We start from the raw sequence: 13,748 nt of genomic DNA on the forward strand, positions 1-13,748 counted from the left end.
CTTAGCACTGCAAGGCCCTGGGCTGAGTCCACAGCACTGCGTGCATGTGAGTGTGTGCGCGCGCGCACACACACACACGCACACGTCCACAAGCACAGAAACCTCTCGGGAGGGATTAGGAGTGACTGGGGAGGGGAGGGCCTCCCCTGATCCTGTCCCCAGGTTACCCCCCTTTTCCTCTCCAATAACAGGCAAGGTTGTAAGGGCTTCTACACATTAGGAACTATGCTAAATGAGTGACACGTATCATCATCTTCCTTCCGACAAACAACCGTATCGCTTAGGCTGTTAGGGCATCTGACAAAGGAGGAATCCGAGGCTCAGAGGTGATGTAAGTTGGAAGTGGTGGCAAAAGCGCCAAACCCAAGTCTGCCTGACCAGAGTCCAAGCTCCCATCTGACACTCTCTCCTTTTCTCCTCCCCACCCCACTGCGTCTCTGTGTAGGCCAAAGGCTCTCTCTGCTCTCCTCTCCTCCACCCCAAAGCAAGCCCTGGGGCACCCGGGTCACTCCAGAGCCTGACCCTGGGACAGTGAGGCTCCTCAGGTGGAGGAGGTAACCGCTTGAGATCTGTCTACAACAGGAAACCTCCCCCGCGGCCTGCAATCAATCCAAGCCTCCCTTCCTTTGTGATTTCACCCTGGAGCAAGGGCTCCAGCGTGACTCATCGCCAGGCCTGCAGGAGCCTCCTCTGGAGAGGGGAGGTGACCTTGGCCAGGCACTCACATCCAGTGCCTGTTTTGCTGTTCTAAGTGGGCAGCCCCAGGCTCCCACTGAGCTCGCCATGGACTCTATGAACACAAAGCACGTGGAAAAGAATTTTGAAAACTGAATGCAAAATACTGACAATTCCCTACTCCAACCTGTATCCCACATTCCAAGCCAGTACCTAAATCCGCACAATCAGAATTCTGCCTGTGGGAGTCCATGGGCACTCCAGTCACCTTCTTGGTGTGTGTCTGACCGGAAATACTGGAAAAAAGGCGACAGGTAAGTCTTCCGAAGTTACTCCTTCAGTTTCCCCATCACCCCTTGGAAGCACTTAAAACTTAAAGGATACATAGCTAGTAGGTTTCAAAGCCAAAGTCAAGATCTAACATTAGTCTCCACTACACAGTGCTGCCTTCACTGAATTTTAAAGCTGTACCATGTGGGGAACAGGGAAAGGGGTTATTAGAACCTCTGCACCAGGACCTAGTCTTCTGCAAGCCATGACAGCACAAGGTGAATTAATATATAGACAGAAAAGAAAATGAGACTTAGAGAAGCTGAGCTCGGGCCTGACCTGGAGCTTGCCACACCTTTATTCAGAACACCAGCAAAACAGAAGGAGCAACTGACTCAGAGGGCACAGTGAAGACCCTAGAACAATGAGGAACTATGCAGATGAAGATCTGGTTCCTCCCAGGAGGTCTCCAGCTGGTAATCCTGCCCTGGAGCATCACCTTATCAAGGGACCTGTGCACAGGAAAACTAGGCCCCCTAAACATGATTTAATTATGAAATGATTTTCCCCCAAAACCATTCCGCATGGCTCCCAACGTATCTCCCTTTCTTTTTGTTTGATGTGTGTTTTTAGGGAAAAGAGAGCATGCCCAAAATGGCTTGTCCCTATGTATAGTGAGGACCTACAGTGTGTTTAACTGGCTTAAACCGTCTATAAGCTTTTTTAAAGAGCTATTCCCAACTGCGGCTAGGGGACAAGGGACGCAGGTTTCATGGAACTGCTTCGAGCTGAGAAGGGTTGATGTAGGGGAGACTGCAGTCAGGGGCCCCTGCTAGGAAGCTAATTTAACAGGCCTTAAATGAAAACCACGTTGTAAATAGGCAATAAAACCCCTCTCTATACAGTATATCTGCTGGATATTGGTAAAGAAATGTCTAGCACATTTGTCATTGATACTATCTGTTTAATCACTTGGAGTTTAGCAGTCTAGAGGCAAGAATAAGCAGAAAGAAAAAAACTTTCAGGCTACAAGCACTTAAAAATAAAAAAGGGCGCCGGAGATTTAGCTCAGTGATTCTTCTGCCTGCCTCACAAGCTCGAGGATACGAGTTCGATCCCTGGTACCAAAAAAATAAATTAAAAAAAAATAAAATAAAAAGGGCAGCTTGGGGAAAGAGGCATGTTTAGAAACTCTTTAAGGGACCAAAATAGTGAATGTAATTTATTTACTCTAGACCCTCCAGTTAGTCAGATAAATATTTTTCCTAATTTCTCTTAATTTTGGCTGAAAAAGATTAGAAATTTATTACTTTTTAAAAAACAATTTTAGCTAAAAATCTTAAAACTTGTTGAACTCATATAAACATTATCTTCAGTCATACTTTTCTACTGGGTGTTTAAGACTAAGCTAACAGTGAGACCTGTATTAAATAAAATTAACCTGTTGCTATCCAATTAGGTCAATTAAGTCTCCTCAGGCATGGTCTTGGAAGCACACAGAGAGCCTCTCAGCTCCTGTCAGTGTCAGTGTCAGGACATGTCATGGCCTTGCTAGACCATGTTGCTTTCTGCGAAAGCATGGGAGATTTTTTTCCTCCAGGTGACATTCCTTCGGCACACTTTTTGTAGGATCCTACTGTTTTGATGTCCAACAACCTCCCTGTTCAGGAGGTTGGGTGCCTCACCAAGATGCAGGATGTTTTGGAGGTTCCCTCACGTCCTGGGTCTTTTTTTGTTGTAGTTGTTGACTTTGAAGGGCCAGGACTAAAATATTTTGTACCCAGTTACCTTTGTAGTTCTGGTCTCTAAACTTCAGCTGTTGAACTCCCAGTAGGGAAGATCAATAACATTAACACTGTAATTAGAGTAGTGAACTCCACTGTATAATTTTACTTGGCTATTAAGCATCTGGGTAAAAATATATTTAGGAAGCTGTTATGATTGCCAATCATGCTTGTTATAGTGGCTGAACCCCTGTAGTATGTTAACAGAAAAAGGTTTTGAATCATGGACTACACATATTTTAGCAGGACAATCAAAAGACTATCTTTGTAATATACATAAATGTGTATCTTAGTATAAAATAGCTATTGTTAGACATACTCCCCCCAAAAAACACATGAAAAAGGCTCTTACCTAAGTCACTATTTTTTTTTTTTGGTACGGGGATCAAATAACTCGCTATTTTTGACAGGATGTCACCTACGGAAAATATATCAGCCTACAAATGTGCCTATTATCATAGATGGCTGGAGCATAAGAGAAAGGCAGATATCTGAATCAAAAGGTTGTTACCATAAACAATATGTTGGAAAACCCACACAATTAGAAGGCATGAATACATTTGCTACACCAGAAAAGTAGCAGTAGTATCACAATTACATAAAACCTTATGTTCTTCAATGTAGTTTGGTACCAAAAGCACATTTCTAATAAACCATCCTTTTGTTTCAGCCACAGAAATTAATCTTTTGAAGATGACGAATGTAGACATATCACAATATCATATTTAGAACTCAATCAATGTAAACATTTTATAACATATTTAGTGCTTAGCTAATGTAAACATTTTATAACATATTTAGAGCTTAAATGTCAATGATAACCAATGTGACACAATGTTTGTTGGTGTGTGTATCTCATAAGGTTTGAAAATTACTGGAGGTCCCTTTAGTGAATTAAGACCATAATAATTATTTTCTTTTTTGAGGGGGGTACAGGGATGAAACCCGAGCCCCTGTGCCTGCAAGCCAGGTGGCAGAACCGCTGAGCTAAATCCCTGCCCCCCCAATAATCATTTTCTGAGCAGCTGCTTCTTTATTCACCAAGGGGAGTCCCACTAAACAGTCTCTTCAAAAAGAAAAAAGAAATCCAATAAAAAAAAAGGCTGTGCATGGTGGCACACACCTGCAATCCCAGCACTCAGGAGGCTGAGGCAGAAGGATTGCTGTGAGTTCGAGACCAGCCTGGGCTACACAGTGAGTTCCAGGTCAGTCTCAACTACATAGTGAGACCCTGTCTCAAAAAACAAAACAAAACAAAAAAAAAGAAAAGAAATCAAATAAACAGTCTCTTCAAACCCAAGGGTCTCTATATATTTACTTTGACAAACATCAAAGAAAAAGATAGTTGCTTTTTTTTTTTTGGTACCAGGGATTGAACTCAGGACTTGTGCTTGCAGCAAGGCAGGTGGCAGCACCACTGAGCTAAATTCCCAGCCCTATAGTTTTTATTTTTGAAACTGTTCATAGCAATTTGCTTATTTGCAAGAAAGTGACAATACACATTGCTTTTGTAAAATAAATCCTCATGTCACTTTGATGAGCTAGTAGCCTGGGGGAAGAAGGGCATGCCTTTAACTTAGTAACATATATCTGTAAGCCAATTTTGATAATAGGTGAATGAATATCTTTTAAGAAGAATTTTCAGGGCCAGGGGTTTAGCACACTTGTTTCACCACAGGTGCAAGGTCCCAAGTTCGATCCCAGGTAGCCCCCACAAATTTTTTTTTTCAAAAGGTGGAAAAAAAAGGAAAAATATACAGTTGTACAAACAAACACATAAGACAATTTATAAAACTAGAGTACACTCAAATATATTTGGCCAAATTGAATTATAATATCCCTTTTATGATTTTTAGATTAATAATTATATGTAAAATTGGTCAGTAACTTTTTAAAAGTCCATTGTGATCTCTGATGATTAGAATCAGAAGGAACGCAAGCACTTTTCTACCTGTAAATCCTTCTGCGGGCTCATCTCAGTCCTGGACCTTGCCGTGGGTGCACTGGTGAGGTGGGTCTCTCAGGTGTAGAGGGCTCAGTGCTCTCAGTGGGGTTGGCAGTTCCATCAGCGTGACCCACGGGGGCGTGTTCCAGGAGGGCAGCCACAGTTTTCATCCTTATCTGTCGGCAGACAAGCAAGATCTCTCCCCCAGGTTAAAGCAGGAGCAATTTTTTGATGTATGGTCTTTTGTAATCTTAAAAACAAATTTAATAATTTAGGTCCTAAGGTAGAGTGGACTATAGCTCCTTCCAGTCTTTGAGTCAAAGCGTAAGAAGCATCACTTAAAATATTAAAGAGACTGGGAAGGGAAGTTTTTAAGTCACAAATGAAATGGCTAGCAACTCTGACTTCTGAGCAGAGGCCCAGTGTAGGCAACGCATAGCTAAAGGCAGACTCCAAATTGCTGCTGGGCCCTTAGAGGAGCCATCGGAGAAACAGGTTGAGGCAACTTGCAACCACTGAAATTGAGTAAGCTTGGGGAGAATAAAGTCATTTTCGTACAGGGCCGAGGATTTAGCTCAGTGGTTCTGGCGCCTGCCTTGCAAGTACAAGGACATGAGTTGGATCCCTGGTACCAAAAAAAAAAAAAAAAAAAAAAAAACAAACTCATTATCGTATAAAAAAACTAAAACAGAGGATCACTAGGATGATAATTATCTATCTGCAAAGGCTACTTATGTAGTTTGTAGCATCATCTGCATTTGAGCCTTATCAGTCTGGAAGATGATGAAATGAGGATCAGCAGCACCAAAAAACTATTGAGCACAATTGCATCCCAGGGAAACTATTTTTTTGCAATTTGCTCTAGATATAACTGTAGAGTTCACTAACTGGTTAGATAAAAACAACCATTCATGGGAAAGACCTGTTTTTCATACTATTGTCCTATTAAACCTGTATGTGAATGGGGGTTAAGCACAAAAAAATGAAGCGGATAGTTACAGTTTTTATGACAAAGTTGTTGGTTCTGTATGCTTTGTTTTCTATTAGTAGTGACTCCTTTTGTGCTGCCTCTGGAGTTAATTTTCAGGGGGAATTAAGCTCAGAATCTCCCTTTAATATATCGTACCAATTCTGTACTTGAAAAGTTGCTGTCCCTATTTTGGGCCTAATCCAATCAAAGGCAAATCGAGGGCCAGAGATTTAGCTCAGTGTTGCTGCCCCCTGCCTCACAAGCACAAGGTCCAGAGTTCGATCCCCCATACCAAAAAAAAAAAAAAAAAGCAAATTGAGGTCAGTCAGTTGGCCACAAAGGTAGGTTGAAAAAGCAGTCTTTTAAATCTGTAAGTGGCTGCTTCTGGGAAACCGCTTGTGCCCACCTCAGAATGAGGCTCACATTACTTGTCCAGAAGTCCTGAAGCAAATGCCATCTGCCTGACCTTTAGGAATAACAAAGATAGGTGTGTTCCTGGGGCTCAGGGCTGGTTCTGAACCCTACGTTAACTTGTTCTATTTCTTTTGTTTGTTTTTTTATTTTTGGTTTTTTTAAGACAGGGTCTCACTAAGTAGTTGAGACTGACCTGGAACTCACTACGTGTAGCCCAGGCTGGCCTCCAACTCACAGCGATCCTCCTGCTTCAGCCTCCTGAGGGCTGGGATTACAGGTGTGAGCTATCACACCTGGCCGTAAATTGCTCTAAAATGATTAGTTTCTCCTTTTGGGGGGCCACTGATCAACCCAAATGGGGCCATTTGATTTCCGCTGTACAGGCAAAGCTGCCTTGGCTGGAGAAACTTCAATAGCCCCAAATAAAAATTTTTTGTCATAACCAAATCCAAAATGATTATTTTTCTGTTGCTGTTCTATAGGCTGCATTCTGCCCTGAACTTGCTTGTCTAATCTTTTTCCCAGTTCATATCTCATTTTAGACATCATCTGTTGAACTGGTGAGGTAGTCACTACAATTCTCCATAAATCTCTGCCCCACAAATGTACAGGTATGGGAGTTACGTAAGGACAAACATGTCCCAACTGACCATCAGGCTATTCATAAGCAAGCCATGGGGCTTCATACTTTAATGTGTACATGGGCTGATTTTTGGAAACCTCTTGGGTGAAATAAATCTCTTTTGGAGGAATTCCTGGCTGAGGATCCTCTACGGAATTTGGGGGGGTGCATACCAGGGATCGAACTCAGGTCCTTGTGCTTGCAAGGCAGGCGGCAGCACCACTGAGCTAAACCCCTGCCCCTCTCCGGAATTTCTAAAATTAAAATTACTAACTTTGGTTTAGGCAAGAGCAACAATTGTGCATTACAATCTCCTTGTTCAATTATTCAAAGTCTTGTAGCGCTACCAGGAACACACAATTGAGGTGCAATCAATCATAGTAATTCCTTTCAAAGTGAGAGACAATTTCCCAAGTTTCAAACCAATTGTCCCAGGTGGCAGGGGTCCGTAAATTCCTGTGGGGATGGACACCAGAGTCTCACCTCTCAGTAGGTGAACTTTCTGAGCAGCAGGAAGATCTACTTCTGAACTCCAGAGTGTTCCCTTGACGAGGGAAGAAATGCCCCTCCCAGACATCCATGCTGCCTGATTTTGTCCTTGTGCACGGGTCTGAACAGGGTACCGCTGACTCAGAGGGACTGGAGTCCCCTGGCCTTGATTGTCTATTGTTTCCTGGGTCGATTGCCGTTTTCCTGTCAGCAATGTACCACCCACATCATGTTTGGAGCAGCAGGGTTTAGTCCTGCAAATGCCTTTTTGGCAGTGAGGGCAAGGGCCAGGCGGTAACTTATTTTCTTTGGAAGCCTGACCCAGTGGCTTCTGGTCAGCTTGTGAAGCCACTTTCATTTTTACAGTCTTTTCTGAGATGCCCCATTTTCCCACAATTGAAACATTTTAAATCATCACGTGCACCGTGTATACATTGGGACATGGCTTTAGTCATTAGAGCCGCATTGTGTGACAGAGACCCAATATTTTGATAAGCCTTAGTATATGCTCCAAGATCAACAGGAGCGAACAGGATTTATTGCCTGTTTGCAATCCATATTCACATTTTTATAGGTTAGCTGTAAAATCAGGATGTCTGCTGGCTGGGAATTAGAAATCTGCCCTCTAATTGTTTGTTGTAATCTCACTACAAATTCTGTGTAATTTTCCAAAGGCCCTTGCATGATTTGAGTAAAAGATTGCATCCAACAACTAGCACAGAAGCTCAAGCCCTCCACAGGAGGCCCTCTAGCTGGCCAGGGAGTAACAATGCTGAGCAACAGGCTTGCCTTTTTACATCTGAAACGTCAACCATGACAGATAACCGATCAGTAGCAACTTCTCTGGACTGAGCATCTCCCTGAGCATTCTTACGAGCCTGCTCCCTGGTTAATGGAGATACTGAGCAGGGGACAGACACACTTTTGCAAGGTGAAAAACATCATGCAGAACCAGAGAGTAAGTCTGAACTACAGGGTCCAGCAAACCCACTGTGTAAGGGCTCTGGAGGCCATTAGTCAGCGCACTCTGCCGGAGCTCCTTTACGACGTTAAAATGAAATGAGGCGTGAACATACATGTCCATCTCTCGGTTGTCAGATCAGGCAAAATTGGGCTAGGATAGGGCCGGGGATTTAGCTCAGCGGTTCGGTGGCCTGCCTTGCAAGTGCAAGGACCCGAGTTCAATCCCCGGTACCGGGAAAAAAAAAAAAAACACCCACACACAAAAAAAAAAATCGGGCTAGGATAGCACAAAGGGTCTGCAACCGTCTTGCCCACGGTTACAGCCTTTTGCAGGGCACGGCGCTAGGGAGTGGCCCAGAAGTGGGCTTCATAAGCGGAGCACCTAGACCTTTGCGAGATACCTGAGGGGGCTGAGGGACTAGCGCGGTGGGGTCCTCCTCAGCCTGCTGTGATGGTGGAGCAGAAGCTGCGGTGAGGAGAAAACACACAGGGGAAAGACTCCAAACTGGGGGAAGCACGCTGGAAGGGCGGGTGGGGCAGGAGTAGCCGAGGGCTCCTGACCGGACTGGGTTTGAGCCGAGTGGACTCAGGCCCGAGTGGGTACCATTCGAGGGGAAAGATGATCACCTCTTCACTGGGCCTCACGGAGAATGGCTCTAAATTGTCCCCATGCTAATCGGTTAATCGTCCCTTCCTTGGGAAAAGATGGGAGATATATATCTATATCTGTATCTATATTTCTGTCTTTTAGCAAGTTTATCACAGCACCCTTCAGTATTGGACACATAACATGTTTTAACAGTGACTTAATGAATTTGACAAAGTTACGCTGATCCCGTGACAGAGACTGACCCCCATTTTCACCTCGGTGAAGACCGAAGGTTGCTCCCAGCTGGACACACTTACCACCACTGTCCCTCGTCCAGGCCTGGAAATCGTCCTAGGAGATCCGAGTGCCGTCTCTTTTACTCCGAGTTTGTCTCACAGGCGAGTTCACCAGTGGGTTTCATTCACATCCACTTTGGGTGCCAAATGTGGGGAACAGGGAAAGGGGACGTTACTAGAACCTCTGCATCAGGTAAGACAGCACAAGATGAATTCATCGATGGACAGAAAATGAGACTTGAAGCTGATCTTTGGCCCAATCCATTCTGCTCTGGGCAGCAAGAACCCTAGACCTGGAGCTTGCCACACCTTTATTCAGAACACCTGCAAAACAAAAGGAGCAATTGACTCAGAGGGCACAGTGAAGACCCCAGAACAATGAGGAACTATGCAGATGAAGATCTGGTTCCTCCCAGGTGGTCTCCAGCTGGTGCAGTCCTGCCCTGGAGCATCACAGTATCAGGGGACCTGCAGACAGGAAAACCAGGCCCTAATCATGATTTAATGATGAAATGATTTTCCCCCAAAACCACACAGAATGGCTCCCGACAGCACCGTTCCTCAGCCACCTCCCCACTTCATTTTTCTGCATCAGTTCCTGTGCTGTTTAGGAAGAAATCTGCTTCCTTCTCCAGCTAAGTTGGTCCACATGAGCAGTGTTTGGCCCCTGCTATATTCAGTGCCCGACATGTAGGGGTTGGTCAATATTTTGGCCAAAACAAATCCATTTGGCCAAAACTTTTCATCACCCATTTTTTGGTTTTTTGTTTTGTTTTGTTTTTTGTTTTTTGAGACAAGGTCTCACTATGTAGTTGAGACTGACCTGGAATTCACTATGTAGCCCAGGCTGGTCTTGAACTCACAGCGATCCTCCTGCCTCAGCCTCCCAAGTGCTGGGATGACAGGCGTGCGCCACCACGCACGGCTTTGGTTTGTTTTTTTGAGAGAAGGTCTTGCTTTGTAGCTGAGGCTGATCTCAAATTCACAACAATCCTCCTGCCTCAGGTTCGCAAGACCTGGGATTGTAGGCATGCACCATTATATCCAGCTTTTGCAGCCATTTCTGATCATCCCTTCTGCCAGGCTATAAACCCAACAGCACATTATTCACTTCTGTCTGTCCCTCCAACCCAAAGCTAGCATTTAGAGCAATACTTTGAACGTAAGATACCTTTCCAGTACTGGTTTTGGAAGGTGCTAGGAAGGTGGCCCGCTGTTTGGTGAATTTACCTTCCTTTCCCCACAGGAAAACCATCTTCAAAAGGCTGGCCCTACACATCTTGTCCGGGGATTCAGACCGCATTCCTGCTCCATGAGGCTGCTGGCCAGGCCAGCCCACCCCCTGAAGAGAGGGACACTGCTTCGCCCGTGTCTGCTGTGTTCTGACTCACATTTCTCTGGGCTGTGGGACAGAGCTGAGTGCAAAGCTTCACAAACTCTGCTGAGTGGGAGGTTGGAAATTAAAGGGAAAAAAGGGATCTAATTAAGCGGTGTAGGTGACAGTGTCAGGGAGAAAATGTAAGCAAGTGGCAATTTGGATGTCTGCCTGCAAATAAAAGAAAAGACTGTCGTTTTTTCATCTGGCTCCTGTTTGCCCTATAAATCTCAGCTCACTAATCCAAGTGTTTTAATTATCACTGTAAAATACAGCACGCTGTGTTGCACCTATCATGGGGAAATTAAAACAAAGGAGTGGGCAGAGGGATTCAGGTTACCTCCTCTCCCATTCCTCTTGTTTACACTAATCTGAAGGTGTTTCTCCCCCTTCTGCCATAAACACAACATGAGGTTTTCCAGCATTGAACATATTACCTCCCCCACTCACTAAAAGGAATTTCTGACCCTGTGCTCTGTCAGCCCAAGCTACTCAAGGGCTGGGAGTCATCTTCACCACTATGGATGCTTAATTCTCAAGAAACCAAAAGAACCAGATCCTGAATTAAATACCAGCTCCAGTTCTAAAAGGAGAGTCCCTCTACTAGGACACAGCATGAAGACTGACTGATATTTAAATAGCACCTTGCCTTGCACAAATCACTTAATCTCTCCCAGCCTCATACTTCAAATAATATAGTGATAACACAGAGCCACGCATGGGGGTGCACACCTAAAATCCCAGTACTGGGGAAGCTGAGTCAGGAGGATCACCATTAGCTCAAAATCAGGCTGGATGAATAGTGAGTCTTAAAAGAAAAAGAAAAAAATAGTGACAACAGGATTCAGTTTATAACAACAGGAAGCACTTAGCACAGCACCCAGTACGTAAGTGCTGTGCAATACACTCTCATCCCTGGCCTTTTATCTTTGCCATTCCAACCCCTCTCAACAAGCTTCTTCCTGAAAGCTGTGTGGCTCGCTCCTTCTATTCTCCCTCACCACTGCACTTCCTTACCATCCTAAATAAACCAGCAGCCTCTACTACTGTGAACAAAACCTGCACCTCACTCTTATTTGTCCATATATGCATATATTTGTGGGCATACATATATTTACATGTATACACATATGCATTGTTTAATGTACAATAGGTATTATGGGGGAGGGTCCTTGCTCACCTAAAAGGCACAGCTTTTTTTTTTTTCTTGACTGCTGTATCTAACACCTGTAACAGTGCTGCTTGGCATGTAATGAATGTTTAATAAATATTAACTGAATGGATAAACATCCTATAATGGCTGGAAGGGTCGTCAGAGACCAAAGTTCTTCACAGGTCAGGAAACAGAGAGCAGGAGATATCAGATGACCTGCCCTCCGGTCATCTGAGAGGTGGAGGACGCGCCCTGATTCCTGGTGGTGCTGCTGGCTGCTCGGTCATGGCCAGCCAGCTGGGAGCCTGAGCCCAGCGGGGCGGCAGGCCGGTGCAGGTGCTCCACAAGAGGGCTACGGGAGCTGATGGCTCTCTCCCCTAAGTGCTGGGGGCCAGGGCCCCAGTGACTGGCCTTCTATAAAAGCAGAAAGGGACAGAGCTGGGGATTTAGCTCCGTGTTCCCACGCCTGCCTCACAAGCACAAGGACCCAAATTCAATCCCTGGTACCAAAAATAAAAGTAAAAGTAGCAAAGGATAGGTGGAGATCCTGAACCCTGCTCTGGAAATCCATCAGCAAACGTGGTAGGAGCTGAGGGGAACTGCAGACAGCTGCATGCAGCACAAGGAGTCAAAGGCACCGCATTTCCCTCTAAAATCCACAGGCATCCAGGACCCACTCAGCTTTCTGGACTCAAGGAGGCCAAGCAACCGGATGACTTTGTCTTGTACAGACATGGGGAACTCTGAGGACATATCTGACTCCAGCTCCACCTTCTTAGGGGTACAACCTCGCTGGATACCAACTTTCTTTCTTTCTTTTCTTTTTACTGGTACTGGGGATTGAACCCGGAGCCTTTGCCCTGAGCTGCATCCCTGACCCTTTTTTTATTTTTTGAGACAGGGTCTGGCTAAATTTGCCAGAGCTGTGTTTAAACTCATGATCCTCCTGCCTCAGCCTTCCAGAGTGCTGGGATTACAGACAGAAGCCACCACACCAGCTCCAACTTTTTGACTCAGCAAGTACAGGATTGCTTTAGCTTTGATAAGTGACACCACTAATATACTCAGTCACCCCATGCACCTCACCAGCTCTTACCAATGCCCCTAGAGCTGGGAATCCGAACACAGGGTCTGTCAGGGAAAGTGGGCAGCACCAGGAAAGTTCTTAAAGGACCCCACTTTCCCATCCACGAAGAGTGGAAAAAAACTCAGGTTCCCCCCTAGACTCAAGCACGTATAAAAACACTCGGGCCTCACGTGGCCAAAACAGGGCAGATTCCAGCAGGAATGTATTAGTCACCCAGGCCTCTATTTCCCCAAAGTAAGGTCCCTGGAGGGTGAGGAGACGACTACAAACATCCTGTGCTCCCTTCCCCACCTGTTCCACCACGCCAATAAAAAAGTTTATTAAGAGCGATTACACCAGTAATCAGAACGTGACGACTAAATGAGCCCTGAGTCTTTCACTGAGGCTGTGTGAAGGGGCCCAGTCCCTTGACTTCTCTGAACCTTATTCTCTTCATCCCTATAAAGAGAACAGCAGCGTCTACCTCTCGGGATAATCGCAAGGTTTAATTCGGTTCAATAGTGTGCCTAGGACTTCGGCTGTTGCTTTTAATATTCTCGAAGCCCAGGGAAGCCAATGCTGGAATAAGCATTAATTGCTTCAGAAGAACACTCTGTACAGCAGACAGCTCTCGTCTAGACCACAGCCAGGCCAGATCCTGCGCCTGGGGCCACACTTCTCGAACAAGCACCGAACAAACACCGAACAAGAATCAACTGCGCTAGCGCAGCCCAGAAACCTCAGGTGAAGGAAGGGGCCCCGGAGAGGCGACGTTTCCGAAAGGCACAGGTGGAAGTCAGGACCTAATAGCCCTTGAGTGGGCCCTGGAAGGAGGGGAGAGGTTCCTCCGCTATGAACTTGGACCGAAGTACTGTTACTTTGAACTCCCCGATGCAAACGGCCACCTCTGGTTTGTACTTCTTGTGTTCCTGCCGCAGTACAGTCCGCGGATTACTATCGGAAACCCTGGCCTGACCTGAACCTGACCAGGGGAGTTAATGTTCCAAGAGCGGGTGACTTTCGCCTACTGCAGCCACCTCCCCGGGCCTCAGCTTGCCCTCGGACGCTCGCGATAATGACCGCAGCCTCTGCGGGGCGGCCGCCGGGGTAGACCGGGTGGCACGCACCGAAGCTTCC

At 45.6% G+C, this 13,748-nt stretch overlaps 1 long non-coding RNA gene across 1 annotated transcript in view; it reads right to left on the reverse strand.

Moving 5' to 3' along the window:
• Positions 1 to 876: 876 nt before the first annotated feature.
• Positions 877 to 13,748, reverse strand: part of LOC104855117 — a 42,436-nt gene continuing 29,564 nt past the window's right edge. Inside the window, exons 3-5 of the long non-coding RNA XR_778328.2 lie at positions 9,039 to 9,341; positions 4,681 to 4,924; positions 877 to 971 (exon numbers count right to left, since the gene is read on the reverse strand). This is a non-coding gene — a long non-coding RNA (uncharacterized LOC104855117). The remainder of the gene's footprint in view (positions 972 to 4,680; positions 4,925 to 9,038; positions 9,342 to 13,748) is intronic.

This window comes from Fukomys damarensis, unplaced genomic scaffold (genome assembly GCF_012274545.1).
Source record: "Fukomys damarensis isolate Sample0158 unplaced genomic scaffold, DMR_v1.0_HiC HiC_scaffold_3, whole genome shotgun sequence".
NCBI lineage: Eukaryota > Metazoa > Chordata > Mammalia > Rodentia > Bathyergidae > Fukomys > Fukomys damarensis.